We start from the raw sequence: 23,862 nt of genomic DNA on the forward strand, positions 1-23,862 counted from the left end.
TTGGTTTTCAAAGAGAACCTAGTAGGAAGGATTAGATTGTCCTTAGAGGAACGCAGGGATCTGCTAGGGTTGTAGTGAGGGAAACGCTTGATAAGATATTTTGGGCCGGAGTGATTAAATGCCCGAAATGCTACAATAAGAATCTTGAAAAATATTCTTTTGTGCAGTGGGAGCCAATGTAAAGATTTTAAAGCAGCGGATATTGAAGATTTTCTGGGTAACTTCAGGACTAATCTGGCTGCAGAGTGAAGTACACTTTGGAGTTTTTTAAGTGTAGCTTTCTTGGCGCCAGCCAGAAGACCGTTGCAGTAGTCCAAGCGAACAAGAACTATGGCCACTGCGACGGTTTTTCTAGAGTCTATTGGTAAAAAGTCAAAAAACTTTTTTTAGAGATTTGATGATTCCGAAACAACGACCGGCCACAGTCCTCACGTGTTGGTCGAAAGACAGATCAGTATCAAACAGGACTCCAAGGTTCCTTGCAGTTGTTAAAGTCTGGGGGGGGAACAGCTGAGTCTTCAGGCCACCATAGGCTAGGACAAAAATTGACATTTTTTCCCATAGGGAGGATCTCGGTCTTGCTGGAATTACATTTTAGATGGTTTAGATCCATCCAATGAAAAACAGCTTTCAGACAGCATTTGAGGTTCTGCTCCGCCTCAGTCGAGTGTTCCTCTAGGGGCACAATGAGTTGCGTATCATCGGCATACGATGTTACGAGTATGCCGAATGACTCAATCAGAGAGATGAGTGGAATTAGGTAAATGTTGAAGAGGAGAGGGCTCAGGATGGAGCCCTGAGGGACTCCAGATGAGACCCTCTTCTCTTTGGAGAGGAAAGGACCTAGGGCGATCGTTTGCGATCTGTCCGTTAGAAAGGACGTTATCCAAGCTAGAGCCATCGCTGAGATACCAATATCTTTCAGTCTGCTAATCAGAATGGAGTGCGAGATGGTGTCGAATGCCGCCGTGAGGTCTAAAAGAATGAGGACGGCATTCTTCTTCTGATCCTGCAGCAGCTTTATAGAGTCTGTTAACTCAATTAGTGCAGTTTCTGTAGAGTGATGGGGGCGAAAGCCTGATTGTTGGGGATGGAGTACATTGTGTGCTTCAAGATACCTTTTAAGTTCTCTATAAACCGTTTGTTCGGTGATCTTTCCTAGTGCTGGAAGGAGCGATATTGGGCGGAGATTAGTAAGTTCAGAGGGGGATTTGTTAGATTTCTTCATCAGGGGTTTGACTATTCCCTGTTTCCACAGGCGAGGTACAATTCCAGTGCTAAGAGAGGAATTAACAATCTTGTTAATAATTGGGTTCACCACGTCAATGAGTTGATGGAGTATTCTAGGGGGGCAGGGGTCAGAGGGTGAACCAGATTTGCATGCCAAGATAATTTCTCTAGTTTGATCTAAATTAACTGGAGTGAAGTTTTTAAGACTTCCAACAGGGATTTCTTTCTGGGCGGATTTGCTTGAGGTCTGTGTTACTTGGGGAGGAGGAAAAATTTTATGGATGGCATCTATTTTCTCCTCGAAGAAGTCGGCAATTTGGTTACAAAACTCTTGGGATGGTGGAATTTCAGGTTGTAACGCTCTGGGCTGGGTGAACGTCTTCACAATTGAAAACAATATTTTTTGTTTAAGCAGATGTTGAAGACTTGGCTCTTCACCCAACCGCGCTAAGTGCTCAAAATGGGTCCCTGTGGCTATGCCTGCTCTCCTAGCGCCGGGACACCTCCTTGTGAGGTAACTGTTCGCGCTTTAGAAAATGCCGTATTATTATTATTATTATTATTATGGTAGAGGGCAAAAACAACAACAAGAGCTGCTGCAAACACATAAGAAATGGCCGCAGGCAGGCAGGGTAGAGGGCAGAAACAACAAAACAAGCTGCTTCGGACACAAAAGAAAAATACACAGGTAGGCAGTCAGGGTGGAGACCAGAAACAACAAACCAAGCTGCTTCAAACACACAAGTAATGGCCAAAGGCAGGCATGTTGGAGGGCAGAAACAGCTAAACAAGTTGCTTCAAACACACAAGAAATGGCCACAGGCAGGCAGGATGAAGGAGAGAAAAAAAAAACAAGCATCTTCAAACATAGAAGAAATAGACACAGGTAGGCAGGGTGGAAGCCAGAAACAACAAATTAAGTTGGTTCAAACACACAATAAATGGCTGCAGGCAGGGTGGAGGGCAGAAACGTCAAAACATGCTACTTCAAACACACAAGAAATGGCCAGAGGCAGGCAGAGTGGAGCGCAAAAACAACAGCACAAGCTGATTCAAACTCACAATAAATGGCTGCAGGCAGGGTGGAGGGCAGAAACAACAAAACATGCTGCTTCAAACACACAAGAAATGGGCACAGGCATGCAGGGTGGCGGGCAAAAAAAACAAAACAAACTGCTTCAAACACACAAGTAATGGCCAAAGGCAGGCATGTTGGAGGGCAGAAACAGCTAAACAAGCTGCTTCAAACACACAAGTAATGGCCAAAGGCAGGCATGTTGGAGGGCGGAAACAGCTAAACAAGCTGCTTCAAACACACAAGAAATGGCCACAGGCAGGCAGGAAGGAGGACAGAAAAAACAAAACAAGCTGCTTCAAACATAAAATAAATAGACACAGGTTGGCAGGGTGGAAGCCAGAAACAACAAATTAAGCTGCTTCAAATACACAAGAAATGGGCACAATAAGGCAGGGTGGATGGCAGAAACAACAAAACAAGTTGCTTCAAACACACACGAAATGGCCACAGGCAGGCAAGGTGGAGGGCAGAAACAACAACACAAGCTGATTCAAACACACAATAAATGGCTGCAGGCAGGGTGGAGGGCAGAAACAACAAAACATGCTTCTTCAAACACACAGTAAATGGCCACAGGCAGGTAGGGAGGAGGACAAAAACATGAACATAAGCTACTTCAAACACACAAGAAATTGCCACAGGCAAGCAGGGTGGTGGACAGAAACAACAAAGCAAACAGCTTCAAACACACTAGAAATGGACACAGGCAGGCAGGGTGGAGGGCATAAACAACAAAACAAGCAGCTTTAAACACAGTAAGAGAGGTGGCAAGAGTGGAGACTATATTCCAAAAAAAGTGACAGTAAAAACTCCTATCATGGCATGTGAGAGGGAAAGCCACTGGATAGCTGCACAGCAGGATGATATCCTGCATGCATATCACTGCCAATTCAGAACAGGATCGATATTCTTGTAATGATCAAGGAAAAGGGAGGGGTTGGGTTATAAAAAGGCACTGGCTACATAGATATTGCTGCACTTCAGATGGAGCCATGCAAATATGCAAAAGGAGTAACTCAGCCACAATTAAACAAATGAGATTGAAGCAAACTTGATACAGCATATGTATAGGACTACCCAGGATGTTATATGATGAGTTGAAGGAATAACACCCGGCAAACCCACTGGGCCAGCCAATCCATCAATGAATCAAGTATTTTTATTATGTACAACTGAAGTGGTTTCTTGGCACTGAAAGAGGGAACTTGTTGAACAGATGAATTATTGATTGACCACAATATTTTTAAATCCTTTCTAAAATGAGGTTGAGTAGAAAGGGCTACAGATGCGGTATCCCAGATCTTTGCTGCACCCCAAGAGAAGGCTTTAGCGCCGTACTGGTTGTACGTTATTTGTGTACATGTAGAAGACATTGCTGGTTGGATCTCAGACTACTCGATGGCTTATACCAACAAAATCTTAATGGACTTGAAATCAGGCGATTGAGAATAGATTGCTTTATACACCATGGTCATAGCCCTGGATGATTCTGGCATGAAATGGAAGTCATTGCAGAGCTGCCCAGGCTCCTGATCCTGGTTAGATACTTAAAGACCACAGATAGGACTCACAGCTGAATTCTGAACCCCTTGGATATTTCTTAGGCGCTGCCAGGAGGATGGACTTATCACAATCTATTCACAATTGAATAGCCACATTAACTACTGGCATCTTAACAAGAGGTTCTGAAAATGAACGTATCTGCCACAACATTTTCAGCTGCTAAAAACATGATTTTGATATAGTGGCTACTTGGGCCCTGTTAGACTTGGCACCATTGGCGTGAGTCTCCCTTTCACTTTCTGCTGTTGCCTCATCTGTTTTTGTTGGTCTAGATGCTTTGGGCACTTTGCCACTGCTGTTCAGTGCCAAAGTGCAAGTGCTCCCTATTGTGAAATAATGTAATGGATTAGTGGTTCCATGATTGGTTATTTGATTTACTTGTCAGACCCTAGTACAGTGCACCATGTGTGCCCAGGGCCTGTAAATCAAATGCTGCTGGTGGGCTTGCAGCACTGAATGTGCCACCCACAGAAGCAGCTTGCAAAATGTGGCTCAGGCCTGCCATTGCAGAGCCTGTGCGCAGTCTGGGACTGCCATGTTGGCTTAGTAAGTGCACTCACTTACCAGTCCCTAAACCTTCCCTTTTCTACATGTTAGCCACCCCTAAAGTAGGCCCTAGAGCAGGGTGCATTGTATGTGAAAGGTAGGACCTGCTCTGATGTGTGTGGCATGTCCTGATAGTGAATTACAGTCAATTTCGTTTTTCACTATTGCAAGGCTACCTGTTCCGATAGGTCATAATGGGCAGTTTGATTATAACATCTTATAATCCTAACTGACCCAGGGAACAAGGTAGGAAAATGAATTTAGTATGCCTGAAATCAGAATGATCAAATACATCTTTTAGTAAAGTTGCTTTTAACATTCTGCGTTTGAAAATACCACTTTTAGAAAGTAGGTATTTTCTTGCCTAACCATCCAGCCTGCCTCTGCTAGGTTGGTGTATTCCATGTCTGGTTTGTGAGTGACAGGGGCTGGGGGTGGCTCCAGGAGACTGGGTGAGTCAGCACTAGGCTGAATGAACCTATCTGCATTGGGAGTGGTGGGAGGAGCAGCACCTGGGCCTGAATAGGGCTGTGCCTGCCTTCCACAATGCTGGCTCCACCTCCAGTGGTGCGTCTGATGACCCTGGCCCACACTGACAAAGGAAGAAGTTATGCACTGGCAGAACGCACCCGGAACTGGTTTGCACTAGGTACAGACACTCTTTGACTTCAGAGACAAAGGGTTTGTGTGTATAAAAAGGGGGACCCAGACTCCAGAACTTTAGATCACTTCTGAGAAATCAAGAGGAACCTTTGCCAAGGAGAAGAAACCGGAGAAGGTGAAGGAGGATTACTGTCCCTGTGCTGTTTGCTGTCTGGCCTGCAGTGGTTACTTGTTGCCAAGGAAAGGAGAACAGGACTTTGCTGTTTGCTTCGTCATATTGAGGAAGGTCTCCAAGGGCTTGAACTGAGCTTGCCTCCTGTCTGAAGTCTCAGGGACACAAAGAATTCACCACCTGCTTCCCCTGAATTTCCTTGCTGGGAATTCTGACTTGCAGTGAGGTGCCTGCTGTTGTTTGGGCCCTCTGAGAGACTGCTTGTCGCTGGGAGCTGGAAGCGCGACGCAACGAGGAGAAGCGTATGGCCGCCGCAGCAGTTGCCGTCGCATCCACGAAGAAGCATGCCGTCGCCGCAGCTGTCCGCCATCGTATCACCGACGAAGCGTGTCGCATCACCGGAGAAGCGTGCCGCCGCAGCAGAGGTCGCCGTTGCATCACCGGAGAAGCGTGTCGCAGGGCTTGTCGTGGCTCCAAAGATCATCGAGTTCGCCACACTGCCGTTGGGCGTGTATGCATCGCATCCCCGATGTCGCATTGCTTCAAAGATGCCATTTTGTCGCATCGCACCGGATCGTCGCATCGCGGAGCCATCTTGTTGCATCGCACAGGATCACAGTAAGAAACCGACACATCACCTCCCCTGTGCTGCAGTAAGGAATCGACGCATCACCTCCCCCGAAGCAAGGAACCGACGCATCACCTTCCCTGCGACCCTTTTGTTTGTAATGTGTGACGCATCCAAGGTACTTTGAGAATAAAGTGTCGCATTTACCATCTACATTGAACTAAGCTATTTCTACCATTTTAAAGTCATATTTTTATTACAGTATTGTGGATTTTTGTCGTTTGGTCTTGTGTTAAGTCTAGTAAATATTACTTATTTTTCTAGACTGGTGTGGTGTTCATTTGTAGTGTTTTCACTGTATTACTGTATGTGTTCACTAATGCTCTACACACTGCCTCTGCGATAAACCTGTCTGCTTGTGCCAAGCTACCAATGGGTGAGCAGGAGTTATTCAGGAGTGTATCCCCCTTTCGCTGACTAGAAGCAAGGGTTCCTATTTGGACAAAGGTGTATAGAGACCCCCATTATTGACATGCCCCAAGATGGGAATCAATGTGTATCCCCAAATTGCAGATTGATTTTTTAGGGACAGGTTGGGGGCCCATACATGGGGGCAGCAAAACTCTGATACATTGATTTTAGGCAAAGTCAGGAGAAGAATTGTTTTCTCTGGATTGAGTTTAGGGTAGTTTTGAGACATCCACCACCAGGTTACTCTTAGACTGTGTGCTAGGATAGAGGTGGAGTATGGGTACACGTATTGTTAGGAAGTTACTCCGAAGATGGGTATCATCTGCATGCGGCCAGGATGGAAGTGCATCTGTGTGTGGGTCGAAGCACTGGTGTAGAAGTATTTTGATAAGTCCAGAGTGGAGGTGCAGTGGCAGAGCTTGCATTGGCCTTGGTACTGACCATAGCAGGAGACCATAGTAACGTGGAGGTGCATTGGCAAACCTGTGTGTGGGTCTCAATCATGAGTAGAAGTGTGACACAGAAGCTTGGTGGGGGAAGTGCAGTGGCCACACCGAGGTCAATCAACACTAGCCGATCACATCTAGAATACTAGAATGGAAACAAGGGCACTGAGCAACGGCGGACGTGCACTAGCAATGCCATGTGTGGATCTTAATTGATTCCAAGGGTTTGAAGCCCAGGAAATAGGACACCCAAAGCCACAGTGAGGACTTTTCTGTCCAGTCACTGGAAGAGTGAGAGGTGGTGAAACTGCTTTATGGATAGGAGATAAACGAGCTGAGCAGACTGTCAGGAAGGTGGAGAAGGAAAGCTAGAGAGAAAGGCAGAGATTCAATCTATCAATCAGTAGATTTGTAGAGCGCTTCTTTCCACCCGCGAGGGTATCCAGGAGCTGGAGGGGTCCAGTTGATTAGCCAAATAGCCAGGTCTTCTGGGACTTTCGGAACTCTGAAAGAGATTTGGAGGTCCGTAGACGAAAGGATAACTCATTCCATGTCTTCACTGCTAGGTAGGAGAAGGAGCGACCTTGAGCTCTTGAGCGAAATTGAGTTCTTGTCAAGGAGAGACCCTCAGCAAGATAAGCACTGCAAGAGCAAAACCCAACAGTGCAACCACAAATATGTTAAGAGCCTGCAGGGGCAAATCTTAAATGGCAAACTCACCAATCCCAATCTCAACTAATGCAACCATGGCCTCTGCGTAAAATGTCAATGGAATGAGAGAAGGCCATAAGAGTAAGGTGGCAACTTACTTAATCTTCTTTACTACACTGTTGTCCTGAGAGAAACAGTGGTGCGTGTAACACAAAGTAACGCCCCCCCCGCAGCATGTGATGAAGGTCCCAAGATACCCCCATATCTGACATATGTTGAATGGTTTTAGACTTAATGAGGGCTCATTGGGGGGTGGGGTACAGGGAGCATGGGTCTGTGCCACGCCCCTCATCAGAGAGGTGGGAGCCCCTTCCTCCTATGACACACTTGAGACTCCCCGCCACCATAACCGCTGTCCTTGCACCTTGACCTCAGCAATTAGCAGGCGATCAGCATTGGATTTATTTGGTTTTAAAGTTGTAATTTTTCTGACTGAATGAAAACACGGATTGTTCAATTCGTGATTTTTTTATTTACTGGTTCTCTAACCCAGTGTTATTTACATATTTGTTTTAAAAATTTTAGCAAGGGTTTCTGCCTGTCTGAAAAGCATTTCAACACACTGGAGAGAAAGGGGGGCCATTTGAAAATAGGGGATCAATTGATTTACATAGGAGATGATTGTCTACACTGAAGTAATGTTTCTAAAGATCACACACATTTGATCTCTTCTCACAGATTTCTGGACACTGGACACAAGGAGGCGGCAACTTCATTGAAGCAGTGCTTCTAAGTGTTTGCCAACTTATGACACGTGATACAAAAGATTGAAACCTTTTTTAGAGCGCTGAAGTCCATGGAGTAGAACAAATGGAAGCCAAACAATTTTGGAATGTGTGCCTTTAGGGATTTCAATAAAATAAAATAAAAATTTAATTAAAAATATAAAACATTTAGAAGACACTTCTCGGGAAAACAGGAAGCTTAAAGAACTTATTATAGGCCGTATACGACACAAGTTCCAATTTTAGCATGGCAACACCGTATTTGGTTTAATGGTGCCCTCCCCACACCTTGACTCCAGTCTGGTTAGGCCCTTTGTCTATACCTGGGGCCACTTGGTCAGTTTTGGCTGGGTTTACACCACATCCACGTTCTCTACAGGCCCCGGTAGACAATTTACGTTTACTACATACCACCTTCATTGGGGTATATCGGGCTCTAGTACAATACATTTCTCGCAATCTCCACGTGAGGGAACCTGGGGTTGCGGCGCAACCAGTTGGACCCGCCGGGATGTCAATTAGTCCCGTCATGGTTAATTCGGTTATGGGCAAGCGCCCCCAAAGTAAGGATGATTTGCCTTATTGGCTTACTGAGAAATTTGACCAACTGGAGGCGGTATTTCCTAATACAACACCTGTGGAAAAACACAGGATTCTGACAATTAGTTTGCAGAAAGACTTAGTACCAGAGGTGACCGATTGTGAAAATTGGGGTAAAGTATTCGCAGCAGTATATGCTAAGTGCTTCGGCACACCATCTATGACTGTCCAGCCCTCCGTGATCAAGCGAGTTCAGGATGAGCACGGTCCGGAGGCGGTAGTTGAGTTAAGAATGAGGCTTGTCGGAGTGTTTGACGTAGTTGCTGATCTCATCCTTGCGAAAGTTAAGGGAGATGCGGTTAAGTTTCAGGTGTCTAATGCTTTGCGCCTTGTTCCAAATGCCGAGAAACCCCATGAGTTACCGAAAATTATTTCGGAGGCTTATAGGACCATTGGCCGCAATAGTTTGGGTGTTAAGCCTTTTGCTAAATCAGCGGGACAACCACAAACGCAGACGGCGCTATCTAGTAAGGACGATTGTCCAGTTTTTTCCAAAAAGAATTGGAAAAATAAAAAACAGGGAAAGCAACAACAGAAACATGTCCTGCATCGCCGATACCCAAGACAACTGAGCGCACTTATGATTTGCGCGACCGCGCGAGAATAAGGTCTCCTGATAGATTTCAGCTTCCTGATCCACTTTCTCCTCATTCTTCACAGGAAACATCAGGCTCACAAGCCGGTGGCGGAGAACGCGGCAGAGGTCGAGGTGCCCCGCAAGGACTTGAGCAGCCTCGCCCGACTGATGGTAAAGGCAAACAGGGCGATTTTCCACGTCAACGCCCTCTGTTTCAGAAAAAAAAAGTTGCTGCATTAACAGCAAGGTGTGCCACAGACGGTGAAAACCCAGCTTCGGAACCTAACATGGGCAGTAACGCTGCTAGACAGCGCAGCAAAGGTTACAATAGTGCTGCAAGCACTGCGTCCATTTCTGAAGGCGACAGGAACTGACACTTTTATAACAGTTGAAACTGCTGACACCCGAGTGGCTCCCCCTGATGGACTATATGATATAGTGTTTCTAATTGAAGGTGACATAAAACGCATAATTAAAGGAATTTTTGGGGATAATCTGACTTCTTCTTATGAAATTTTGTCATCTGAGGCAGACTGGCCCCCGCCCTTCGTTCTGGCCGCTCCGAGGGGGGAGGAGGTAATCCTCCCTAGTTTTTCACACACAGTGCCCAAGTAGCAGGCACAGAATTTTGCAGAAGAGTGGGCTCTGGTGCTTGCACCAGCGTTGTACCGTACTCAAATTGGGTGGGATAAACTTTCGCCACCACATGAGATTCCATTGCGGCCTATGCCACAGCCCCAATAACCCCTTCGGCAGGAGAAAAAAGCTCCAGTTGCTGAAATCCTTGACCAATTGGAAAATCAAGGTGTGATTGAGACATGTGTGTCACCCATGAATAACCCTCTTTTCACTGTTACCAAATCAGATGGATCGTACCGCCTAGTTTTGGATTATCGACATTTGAACTCTCATTGCCGAACATGTGCGGTGCAGAATACCCATAGTTCTGCCCTCGTAGATAGTCTTGTGAGAAAAAGGTTTAAAACCACACTCGACATTTCTAATGGCTTTTTTAGTCACAATCTGTTCTCTATTAGTAGTCAATGGACAGCCTTTACTTCTGGCGGTAAACAAAAGCAGTTCAAAAGATTGGCCATGGGCTACAAAAACAGCCCAGGCATTTTTGCTGCACGTGTTGTCTTTGTTAGACAGCATTGACCCTGATGTGTACTTATACGTTGATGATATTGATCTCACGGACGACGAATTATGGCCGCATCTTTGTCGCGTGGACCGCATCATTGTTTTGTTTGCGGACTACAGTTAAAAATTTTACTTTGCAAAGTCACACATTGCAGAGTACACAGTGTTGTTCCTGGGCTATGAGCTCAACAATGAAGGTCGAGGTCTAGCTCCTCACTTCCTGGAGAAATGCGCACGTCTGCGCTCTCCTACAACACTGAAAAAACTACAATCTTTGATGGGTTTTTTGAATTTTGGTCGAACTTACATTCCTGATTATGCCCAGCGTATCAAGCCATTATATGCCTTGATACAACCCACCTTTACGAAAGCCTGCTGGCTTCCGGAACATTCTGCTATACTGCAATCTTTGCAGTCTGATCTTATTGAATCTAAATACTTGTTCACACGTGACAACCACACAAACCTGATGAAAAGAATTGTACCAGGCGCAGTGGGTTTTACATACCTGCCATTTATTGAAGTTGACACCGTACCTATAGCTTACAAGTCACACTTGTACACATCGGCTAAAATGCGCTTTTCGACTGTTGAAAAAGTTTTGACGGCAGTACAGATGGCGATCCTAAGAGAACGGGTGCTGTCACAGGGGAAACGCATGCTGGTTGTTACACCGTATCCTGCCCTTGAGGCAGTGACGAAAGCCAGTGTACCAAATTCTAAAGCTTTACATCCTCGTTGGATACAATGGGCTACTTCGCTGACATCTCCTGATGTCACATTAATCTTTGACTCCTCATTGCAAACACAGAAGTTTTTACAGTATGAATTTGTTCATCCTGCTCCTCTGTCCATGCGCCCGCTTGAGGATTACCATTGTATCATTTACACAGACGGTTTGGCGCAACAGGATCTAAACATGCTTATTCAGCGGCCTGCGCAATAGTGGCTGGTTCCATGGTGAATTCAAGCCCAATGTCGTGCACGTGCAGGCATTAGGGGACTGTACCACCCAGTTGGCAGAGCTGCGTGCTCTGGTGCTTGCACTGGAGTTTGCTGATCCACATGTGACTACTTTGATAGTAAGTGACGCATACTACTGTGTTCAGTCTTTCAACGACCATTTATTCTTTTGAAGTCAGAATGACTACCGTGATTCCAAAGGTAGCACTATTAAGCATAAAATGCTATGAGTTCGAGTCGCAGAACATAAAGAACGTCTGCCTCTCGCACATGTAATTCACACTCTTGGTCATCAGCACGCAGGAGTACATGCTGTTGGCAACAGTTTAGCTGACGAGGCAACGAAAACAGCAGTAGCCAAATACCTAGTAGCAGCAGTTAAAAGGTCTCAAAGTAAGATTGATGATGACATCTTGGCAGATATCTCTGCTACAGAGAAGGGTGGTAATTACCCTAAAGGTTTCCCTTCTAAATACTCTTATCAGTTAAGTCCCGATAAAGTTCCCTATGTGAGGATTAACGACGTTGGTGACAGGTTGATTCCCAACGCAGACCGCAGATTTTCCTTGATAACAGCCGCACACGAAGGCATGGCCTTGGCTCATGCAGGTGTTTAAGCGACTGTTTCTATTTTACAGCAACATTACTGGTGGCGTGGGTTGTATAAACAAACTCGTGATTATGTCCTTTCTTGTGACATTTGTCAGCAGATTAAGCCTTCCACTGCTGCACAACTGCCCCAAACACAGCTGTACATATCTAATAAACCATTAGGTTGTGTTTATTTAGATTATTGCGGTCCTTTTTCATTTGATACTGCGTATAAGTTTATCTTAGTTGCAGTGGATTCGTGCACACGTTTTCTATGGGTTTGGCCACAACACAGTACTGATGCACGAACTGTCATAAGGGATTTGCGTGTCTTTGTGTGAATTTTTGCATATGGCACCTTCCATTCTGACCAGGGTCCAGCGTTCGCCTCTAAGGTGTACAAGGAAGCCATGAGATCTTTGGGGGTGCAAGTCAAATTTTCGTCTCCATACCGGCCCGAGGGCAATTCTGTTGTGGAGCAAATGAACCGTGACTTGAAGCAATTTTTGAGAGCTAGAGTTTTTGGTACTGGCAGGAACTGGTTCGCCCATTTATATAGCATACAGCGTGCACTTAATAATCTCCCGAGGAGATCTCTGGGTGGGCGGACCCCATACGAAATGCTTTTTGGCATCAAAATGTTTGTCCCAGACCTTGATGGTTTAGACATGGCGGCGACAGCCGCACCTTTTGACGTAGATAATCATGCTGCTATATTACAGAACCTACAAGAGACTCGTGATAGTCTTGCAAAGGAACATTTGCCCTCCACAACTGATGCTGCACTACAGATTCCAGTAGTTGGCTGGCTACCTCAAGTCGGTGACCTGGTCCGTGAGAAGGTGGCCCCTCTTATCGTGCACCGGTTCCAGTGCTTGGCATGCAGGGTACTCGAACAGTCATTTTACCACCACTTCCTGGTCGAAAGGATAACAGGTACATCTCCATTGACAATGTCAAATTGCAACGAATGGCCGATTCTACATAGTATGACTCCAGCAGTTTCCTGCCCGGCAATAATAAGGAATTTTGTCTTGGCCTCGTCCAACACCATCAGGTCTGAGATTGCCATAGAGATGCACACCGTTACTTATCCACTACTGAACCCTCCGGCTTGCAGTCCTAATGAAGATACTGAGTATGCGTACCACTCAGATGTGTCCTTACCTGGTGTCCAGACAACTACGAACAACCAGTCTCATTTTTCATTTGACACTAACTCCACAGCATCCAGTACCCCATCTAAATTTTCTATTTTTGTCACCTGGTTTAATAAACATTTTTTAATTCCGCCTTGGACTTACATATGGTTGATCCTCATCTCCATATTTTTATTCATGTCAATTGGATTTGTCAGTTTTTTTCCGACTAATCAATGGACATTACCTTACTGAAAGCTCTGCTGTGAAGCTATTTGATGAAACTTTGGCACCACACTCTTGTTCTCATAACATGAAGTGAGACCAGACTTTTGTCAACATCACTGCCTGGCCTGTGTTGGATGGAATTGTATGGGATGCTGTAAAGTTTCAGATTCATGGTCCTACAGAGGTGGTTAATGTCCCAAATGTACTTCGTGTTTTAATGGGGGATGTAGTGAAACAAAACATACGCTCTGATGATTGGGATGTCAAAGCCGTCGAATCTCTGTTTTTCTGATATGAAATATTATGCTGCATTTGATGCTGAAGACTTGTATTTTAATTCTGCCAATTATGCAGATTTGTTTTGTTATCAGCACTATGGCCATCATTTCCTGCATAAAGCTAATACATTTAGAAATGTGGTTAATTATACACAATGGGAACATTGCCCAGCTCCCATTGAAGGCAGCTTACATACCATTTTGAAAAATGTACATAATTCACTGATTTTAATTGATCTAATCCTGACTCTTTTTATTTTCAAATTAATTCGAGGTCCTGTTCTAAGGTTAAGCTCACCCACACTAATTTGCTGTATTCAAATCCTTTATTGATCAGTTAGCTATAGGTGGCTATGAGCTATTGAAGGACACTGTCGATCTTAAATCTGTTTGGGGTTCTAGACCCTGGCAGGTACAAGGCACAGAAGCTTTACATCGTGCGTGCCTTATCCCAAGCCATATGTTGTTTCTGAATAGTTCTATTTTTCAAACAACTTGTTTTGGATTGGCAACTTCAAAACAATTGAATGCCCCTAAAATTCCTAATCTGTGTGCTTATCCTATATGGGACAATCACACAGATATGTCCCTTGATGTGTTGCAATTATTAATTTTGAACACCTCATTTAATATTTCTATCCTGGATTCTCTAGGTTGGTTGGTATGGCAAACAAGTTCTGATTCATGCCAACATCGTTTTCTGGTTATGGCCCCTGGCTACACACAAGATAGACCGGCCCCCCGTTTTGAAAACTCCAATTCAGTTACTACCTATTCAGTAAGAAAATTATGTCAAAATTGGCTGAAACACTCCAACCTAGCGTCAGTTAAACATTATTTATCCTTACTAACTGACAATATTGATTTGACTGATTTTGTTAAAGGCCCTGTACATGGCAGGTCCAAAAGATATATCTATGCTATTTACAATGAAATTTGGAAACTGTCCCAAATAGAAGCAGCTTCACGTCTAAGGGCAATAGACCAAGCTAATCTAGAAAAACTTCTTGCTGTCGTGGATAATAGCATTAACACTCTATTCCCTCAAATTTACACATTAGATATATTGTTTCATCTGTTGTGGACATTGTACAGGATGAAGTATCTGTTTTGCACCATGGTCAAAATCAATTGCGTTCCATCATGCAATTTGCATGGACTTTACAAACATGAAGGCTGGAAAAGTTCCTTGGGACTACATGAACACTTCATCTTTGTTTATGCCTTTTAATTTAACAGATCGACAACAGTTTATGTTCATGAAGTATTCTGCATACTCACTTTTACACATTGAGAAATTAGAGCCATTGCCATTTTCTGTGGCGGAATTTGACTCTGCAGTATGGCTTATCAATGGGGTAATAACTCTCCCATTTTCCTTGTTCAAATTTAGTTCATGTATGAAACATTATGCACTAGGAAGATATGAACCCCTGGGTAGTGCTTTTCTCCATGAAGTATGGTCTTTGCCATTCACATAAAGATATCTGAGGGATGACAAAGAGGTTTACTTGACTGGAGAAGATTGTAATTCCACACCGGATCACACGCTTGTGTGTAAGAATATACAATTGCACGGCACCTGTAATCTACAGGCACCGAATTTGGCTAGCATTTTAAAGGGTAATCCAGTGCCAGCTATCACACCAACTTTCACATTGGTTGCTAACGGTAGTTATTTGCTTTTGAATAATGATGCTTGCTGTGGCATGCTGGATGGGATTCCGTACATTGTGACTTTCTCCCAACGTGTAGTCTGCTGTAAAAATGTGCTTTTTCCACCCCCACATGGGAGGCTGGACATCTCGGTTTGGCTTTCCATTCCGACCTTGAAAGCAGAGTTCAACAAATTGAGCAGAATAAGAGCCCCATTGTCCCAAAAAGAAGTAGCTCTTACTTCTTCCCGAGAAACATTTGTCCTTCATGTGGCTAACACCCGTACAGAGGTGCAGGCGCTTTCAAATACCGATCTCCCACTTCATTTCGGCGCCTTGATTCACTCTATTTTCAATGCCTCTACTACAACACCCTTGGCCCATTTTTTTAAACTTGTGGGCTCCGGCCTTGTAACCTCATTTCAAACTATATTTGGTGTGATACCGGCATTTTTTCATTCTATTTTTTCCAGCATCTTTGGCGGTTTCCCACTAATTCTCGCCTTGACTGCCGGTGCGCTGCTGTTGATTTACTTGCTCCGGAATGGCTGCACTGTCTGTGTCACAAGACAGCCGACCACGACTGGTACAGCTTCATAGCCGCATGCTTGAATAATATAGAATGCTCCCGCTAGCCACTCTAAGCGTGGCTTATGGACTGTCTTTCCGATTCGCATATTTCACTTGCATGCAACCTGTGTTCCATTACCTGGATTGCTCCTTTGAATGGGCACTAGATCTCTGCCTTTCCAACACGGTGTCTCCTGCCCCAGATTATGATCGGCTAATGAGTCCCTCAGTGGCACATGAGCTGGACTGTTCTGGAGTTGGGATTATGGCCTACGCGGCCGCGCATGGAGTTTTGGCTCAGTGGGATATCTGTGCGGCTGCACGCGACTTCCTGGAACAAAGTTATATCAAAGAACACGCAAGTTGTCCTCTGATGGTGCTAGAGGCTCCGGTTATCGAAGAATATGTATGTTCATTTACTTTCCTCGATTGGATGGCGAATCTCTTTTCTGACAATGACAATGACTTCCTCCTGGAGGCTGTTGCCATATATTGCGCATATACACTGATGGATTGAATTGACAGCCTTCCCTCATCAGTTGCGAACTTTAAATTAGTTTTTTTTTTTCCTCGCTGGTTGACACCCCCTTTTTAATATTTTTTTCTTCTTTCTTTTTCCTTTATTTAAATATTTTTCCCCACTTTCAAATTGACCCATTTGACATGGATGAACTTATATCTTGCTCACTCGAACTTGAACTCTGCTTTTCTATTGAGTCCTTTGTTCGTCGTCCCGGTCAGGGGAGGGTGTAGTGAGGATACAATATTACCTGCAGCTATTGCTATGTTAGCACAAGTGAACTAGATGCTTAAACACCATCTTGCCACTTTTGCACACAACACTTCATGCTTCTGTTCTCATAAATAAACCTGCTTGCTTTTCTTCACATGAGAACAGTCTGTTTTTCACAAGTACAGGCTTACACCGCAGCCTCAGTCTGCACAGAGTGTTCAAGGTCGAATAACAATGTATGCTGTTAATTCATGTTGATCAGTCCCACTCACTTAGACATAACACAAACGCAGCTGCAAATAACAAGAACTCGGGTGCTTTTAATATTGCATGCATGTAGGGAGCACTTGGAGAAAACCTTTCTATCTACAGAGAGCTGTGCTTGTCCTGGGATGTGATTCACTTCACCTGATCTTGGAGGTATGGGGTCCCCCTTTTAAACCTAGAGATCTTCTATTATTATAAAACTAGCTCCTAGCCTGGGGAGGGTGGTACACGGTGCTATAGTCCTTGTTCCACAATCATTATAATATGATTTCTCCCTTCGTGTTTTATGGACTTGTAACAATGCTGATTGCATTATTTTTATGCATCTTTTTACTAGTATTGGCGAACGTACTGCATCTTAGAGCACCTAGTTAAAATAAACAAGAAAATAAACATTTTAAACTATATTGTGTCTCTGATTACTCACGTTGTGGACTTGTATGAGAATAAAAACAAAAGAGTGTTCTTGATTTCCACTATTCCTGAAGCTCTGTCCAGGGAGAGTCTAATGACATCAGTTTGGACCAGCTCATTCTTCACTAGGGTCCAAGACACAACACGACCGTCAGAGGAAACAGAGAAGTTGAGGTTGTTGTCCAGGTCGTCCTTCTGCCACCTGACCTGGCAGACGGGGTCTGTATGATTGCCTGTCTTGGTTGAGCTATTGTAATTGGGCAGCATACCTGGTTTCTTCAGGTTGTATAGGGCAACGTTTCCATCATAAAAGCCGACCGCCAACAGGTAAGGGTGGTCTTTGTGGATGTCCAGGCACATGACACCACTCTCAGTGTTGAAGATGAACTCCGGGTAGGAAGGGTTCTTCAAACTGTAGAGGAGCAGCATGCCCCTGTCTTGCTTCATGAAGTCATAGGAGCCATGGCCAACAGCAAAGAGGTCTTTATACCTAGGGCTCCAGCACAAGGCAGTCACTGCTATTCTCTTGTTATTGTCAATATGGAACTTCAGGAGGGGCAGCAGTGTGCCCACCTGTTCACAGATCTCATCCGAAACAACCTAAGAGTACTTAAAACCCTGCGCCACCTCATCATCTGGGTTCTGGTTAACCATACATTTCACAATGTTTTAGGCTTTGGCCACAATGTTGAGGTCATGACCTAGACTTTCAGCTAGTAGCTTCAAGCTATGTGGCTGGTTCTTATCTTTCTTGGGGGTCGTGGGCACCTCCAGCTTCTAATTGGCACACTCCTGCTTGGCTAGCTCTTCCATTGAGTGTCATTGTTCAAGAAGATGGCCCAGGGTGGTGGCTCAGTCTGGCAGGTGTGTTCTCACAGTGAGTCATTGAGGGTATGTGAAGCGAGCTTACTGAAGTTGAACTGGTTGGTGAGTTTTTTGGCAGCCACCTTGGGGACGGTGGTAGCGGTAAGGGTTCACCCATCACCCTCCTCTGCGGTTACTGCCACCCCACCCTCAAAACCCTGGTGCTCCTGAGCCTCTGCAGACTCAAGGATCACATCACTGAAGGCTGGACCTGCTGTGTCATGGCCTCGTCCGAGTCCCGATGCAGGAGGCCATCGTCAAAGCTGAAGTGCACAGCCAGCTGGTCCACGGCTCTTGGGATGCGGGCAACCAGATCTCGGAATAGGTAGAGCACAATGTTGTGCAGAGCGTGTTAGTTCTGGGCGATTAGTCACCTCCTGCATCAGCTCACCTTTGCTTAATGCTAACCTGGTGGGTGGCTAATGGAGAGTGACGCTGGCCGTCTACTTCTTCTCACCGGTGGATGGCTCCTGGTTCTCATTGCGGGGCCAAGCTATGAGCACCTGCTACACTCATTAGGACAACTCCGCGAACCGGGAGGCATTGCGCCGTGACTTTCCCAGATTTAACCAGGACTCAAAATAATTACAAAGATGACCGCATCTTATACAAGCTCTACAAATGCCCTGAATAAGGCCCAAGGCCGGATGGCCACTCTATGGGGCGAAACATGTGTTGGCTATCTTGTATTTTCTCACACACTCACTCAGATGTTCTCCTATGAGTGAATAAAACGATATCCAAACTTCTAACACAAAGAATCTGGCGTATTGAAAATTCTTTCTGGAATAATGTTATGACCTGGACTTGCCCTGACACCTACCTTGGTATGAGCACCTGTGACTTGGGGAGCACCGCGTGGCCGGGCATGGCGACCTGTGGAAAGAAAGCAGCAAGTGCAGTGTACGGCCGTTGTCAGGGCGACAGTGTGTAGTTGGTGTTACCAGGGCAATGCTTCCTGAGAGCAAGGAGGGAATCAAAGGCATAAATGGCACACCCTCTCTTGTTAGGTCCTGCCTGCGCTGTCACTTGTGAGATCTTTTGTTTGTTGCTTAAAAAAAGAAAACTGAAAAGGGCTTAGAGGACACCCATTACTTACCGTTGGTTGGTTGCACCGGTCGGAAAGTGCCAATTTCACTTTCTCTTCGTTTGATTCTCCCTTCCGTGGAGCATGGACCAAGTATTGATTGCTTGATATCTTCGCTGTGTCCTTCCGCTGCTGCTCACACTGAGACTGGGTTACTTTAATTGTCTTCTTCTGCCCTCCTTCCCACGTTGCTGCTTGCCCCTTGCCCCCCATGTCATTCCTTTCCCATTTTTGATGCTTCTCTCTCCCCTTCCCTCATCGTTGCATGCCCATTTTTGTTTGCCCATTGCCCCCGCCCATGTCATTGCTTGCTTCTCTCCCGTGTCGTTTCTTGCCCGTCTTTATGTCCCATCCTCTTGTTGACTTGGTGACTGTGTTTTTTTACTAACAATGACCAGGAAGGAGTGTGTTCCATACTTCCTGTAGGGTCCAAGGCACTCTTCCTATACCTTTTGCTTATCTTATGTTAATGAGTCAGATAGCATAGTAGGTTCAGTGCCCACTGCTGACATTTGTGTGTCATCTGGAGCTCACAGGTTCCAAACCTGTCAATGTCAAAAATAGCCTTTTACGTGACCGACGTCGACAAGGCGACACAATATTTTTTAAAGCCCAAGGCGAAGTTTACAAACGAGCATTGTTAAATAGGTCTTGGCTTGACTGTTGTGTTATAACCCACTGTCTTTGCTTTGGTTTTAATGTGCTAACGCATGCCTGGGGGTGGAGGTGCTGCTGAGGCATAGATCAGACCCGGAGGAGACGGTGCAGCACGACGGGCGCCATCTTGTTGCTGTAGTTACAGTGGTGCATCACACACCATCCCCCACCCCTGGGCACCAGCTGCCTCCATGTCCAGCTGTGTAACAAAGCACGACAGGTACCCTGGAATGGTGCGTCATCAAACTTCACTTAAGTGCTCAGCATTGCAGCTGGGGCGGAGCTAGGCTTCACTGTGGCTGTGACTGTGAGGCGTGCTGCAGTGTGGAGCCCTCCCTGCACCTCCCTTGTCACCTCACTGCAGGGACTTCACTGCCCAGCAGTGGTGCTGCAAGGGAGCGGTGGGCTTGCAGACAAAGAATAGAGGCCCCTGTAACCGACCCCTCGCCCCTAGAGTCGGGAGAGAACATAAAGCCCCAAATGGAGGGCAGTGGGCTGCTCAGACTCCTGGGCTCCGGTGCCACTGCACCTGCTGCTCAAATGGCTAGGGCTTACTTTTGGCATCTAATTAACTACAATGGACTCCTTTCATAGAAAACATCAGACAATAAAGACCTTCTTCAAACCGCAAGATAAGCTCTATAAGGAGGCCACGAGACACCCCGATGGTCGCTTTATGCAAATAAACCCAAGCAAGCTCTTAAGAGCGGGCAAGAAAGAGGGCGTTCCTATGAATCTGAAACTAGAGGCAGAGGAGATTGTGTCGAACCGAGTGCACCCAATATTTCTGCAGTTGAGAATAATCAATGTATTTATATTTTTTATTCGTGTGATTGTATTTACCTTTGGGTGAACCGGGCCTTCGGGGATTCAAGGTAAGTAGTAGTGTAAGGTACTTTGGAGCGGTCCATCGATAATCCAGTTACCTACACCTGAAAAGAGGATTACACATCCTCACTCCACATACTTACAGGCGAACAACTGCGGCCTTCTTCTGTTTCCCAGGAGCTGAAAAGCAGAATCTTCTTTGGTAACATCCACTTGTTTACCTGTGGGTGACACTACTCCCTCCAGAGCAATGTAGAGCTGATCTGAGTAGGCGGTACACACACAACTCTACTAATGTTTATGAAAGGATGAAGATTGCTTTGGCGTGGTCACAGAAGGGTCGATTGAGCAAATTATGTGGCAAGTTTCTTAAAAATTGACAAAATATAATGACCAGTCAACATATTTTATACAACTCCTGCAGATTTATATGAGAAAAACAAGGCTCGTTTGTGGAGTAGCACATACTAAGGCAACTTACACTTTTGAGTAAGTTTACTACTCAGTGCCCACAAAGTACACTTTTGTATTATTATCTTTCACTTTTGCAAACTACATGTTGTAGTATTTTTGTAGTGTTACAAAAGTACTACAAAACATACTAAAAGTGCTTTTCAAAAACTGCACTATGTAGTAAATTACACTTTTGAGTGAGTTTTCCACTTTTTGGTATTCACAAACTGCACTTTTGTGATAACGTATACTTGTGTAGTAACTTACACGTTTATAGTAAGTCCCTACCTTTGTTATTTTCTGTAGGAGCAGCGTTGTAGTGCCAGTGGTTGGCCATGTGTAGTGCTGGACTTGCTACAAAAGTGTAAGTGACTACAAACATTTAAGTTATTACAAAAGTGCAGTTTGAGAATACCCAAAAGTAGGAAACATACTCAAAAGTGTAAACGTACTCAAAAGTGTAAGTTACAGTTGTAAATCAGGACCTCACACTTTACTCTGCTTCTCAGAACGACTGTTGCTGTAATACCAGCCACACCAGTTAGGCATTGGTGGTGATGTTGGAAACAAGGACTGAGGGTCATATTATCAAGCATGGCAATAAAATGATCGCCGCTTTAGCGGCAGAAAACTGCCGCTAAAGCGGCGATAATGGGCTTGATAATATGCCCTTGAGAATTTCAATAGAAGCCCATGTTGACACCAGAACAGCCCAGAGATAATTTTAACACCGTTTGTAGATAATATGCCCCTATGGATTTAGAACATCCACTAATGTTGAGATAGCGCTGTGGTTTGAGCTCCTGCTGTGGAGAGCTGTCCATAACCTGGAGGCCACAAGTTTAAATAGTGTAAGGGTCTACTCTCACATTTATTGGTCAAAAGATAATTGAATTAGACGTGAGCGAAAAATACATTACGCTGCGTAATTGTGAGAATTTCATGTTAGGCTTCTTAAACGAAAATACTGAACTTACGAAATTATACCACCTCATGTAAATATGCCCTGTTTGTGGAAAAAAATTGCCACAAAACATACCATTGGCAGTACAATTTTACCAGGAACAACAGAATGTGAGCTACTGTTGTTTGCGATGCTTTGTTTAAATGCGGTTGAAGAACAATGGGACTGGTGTGGCCAAAAAGGTCCAATTAGAAAGTGATCCTAGGGAGAGCACTATGACTAAAGAGATGAAAAGTAATTTTCTTTAAGGGAGTAAAAACAATGTACATGGGGACATAAGCCAGGTCATGTAAAACGTTTATTTCCACAATAATAGTATTCAGGTGCTCACACAATAAGTGAAAAAAGCGTGACGTGCAGAGTGATCTATTTGATATCGCAATAGATATCTAGCAGTATTAAATCTCTATAGATAGCTGGCGACGGGCCCATCCTATGACGCTTTTTATCTTTTTCACAGATTCAGCTTGCTCACCTTATATGTCCTGATAATGATCTCGAACAATTGAGATCGAAATGCCGTTGACCCCTTACAACAAAAACTCTTCCTATTGTATAAAAAGTTTCTTGAAGAGTTTTTTACAATTGTTGTCAATGCGATGCCGTAATTTTAAACTTCACCATCACTCTGCACGTCACGCTTTTTTCACTTATTGTGTGAGCAGCTGAATACTATTATTGCGGAAATAAATGTTTTACATGAACTGGCTTATGTCCCCACGTACATTGTTTTTGCTCCCTTAAAGAAAATTACTTTTCATCTCTTTAGTCATAGTGCTCTCCCTAGGATCACTTTGTAATTGGACCTTTTTGGCCACACCAGAACTATTGTTCTTCAACCTCATTATTCGCCCCAGATTCACATATTGGGGTACCCTTGTTTTTTCAAACCTTGTTTAAATGCATCCTCATGCCAAAAATCCTACACACTAAAATCTTGTGCAAATTCACATATTTCTTTTCGACACACTTAATTGTAATTGTGCCTAAATTGGGCTTAATTTTACGTGCATGGGAGGTGTCAAATTGCGCGGATTTCGTGACACACTAAGCAGAGAGACAAACTGGTAATAACGGATTGCAAATGACCCCAAATCGCTGGAAAATGGATGGCCCAACCCGAGTTTTCATTTCCCAACACAATGCCTTCTGGGAGTCAGACATAGGTTCACTTCAACGGGCAACATTACTAAGATCACAGTGTTTTGCTGATAATACATTTATGTTTTAAAGTTCGACATTTTGTCTAAACAATAAGCAGAATACATTTGATATTGCGTCTCTCCGAGGAAGCACTGTCAGGTGCCTTCTACTCCACTATTTGTTCTGTAAAAAAGACACCGGCCGTGCCAACCTCCCAGGCAGCGCCTGCCTCGTGCGAGTGACATCTTTGGCCAGTCCTGCCTGTTTTAAGGCTGTTTTGTTTCATAAAAAGGACAGGTTTAAACATTTATCTTGTTAGATGGAAATAATTGCTTTGCTCAACCCACAATAAATGTGTCACTCATAGCGCCATATAAAAGGCATTGAAATGTCACAGATAAGCACATGTTATGCGGTAATGTCACACATAATCTGGTAATCTGGCAGCTGTCTCTTTGCGACCAAATGTCAGGGGGTGAGGCCTGCAGGGCTGATGGCTCCGGGTCAAGAGCCCTGCAGGCTGGCTGTTGTGCTCAAGGAAGAGGCTGTCAATGCAGCTGTAGTGTTTCTAGGGGTTACATCTTTTAAAGTATGT

General features: G+C 44.6%; 1 pseudogene; it reads right to left on the reverse strand.

The window, feature by feature from the left end:
* Window positions 1–17,280: 17,280 nt before the first annotated feature.
* Window positions 17,281–19,435, reverse strand: LOC146783193 (dynein axonemal intermediate chain 1-like; annotated as a pseudogene).
* Between the last annotated feature and the right edge of the window lie 4,427 nt (window positions 19,436–23,862).

The sequence above is a fragment of the Triturus cristatus genome, chromosome 11 (genome assembly GCF_964204655.1).
Source record: "Triturus cristatus chromosome 11, aTriCri1.1, whole genome shotgun sequence".
In the NCBI taxonomy this organism is placed as follows: Eukaryota; Metazoa; Chordata; class Amphibia; order Caudata; family Salamandridae; genus Triturus; species Triturus cristatus.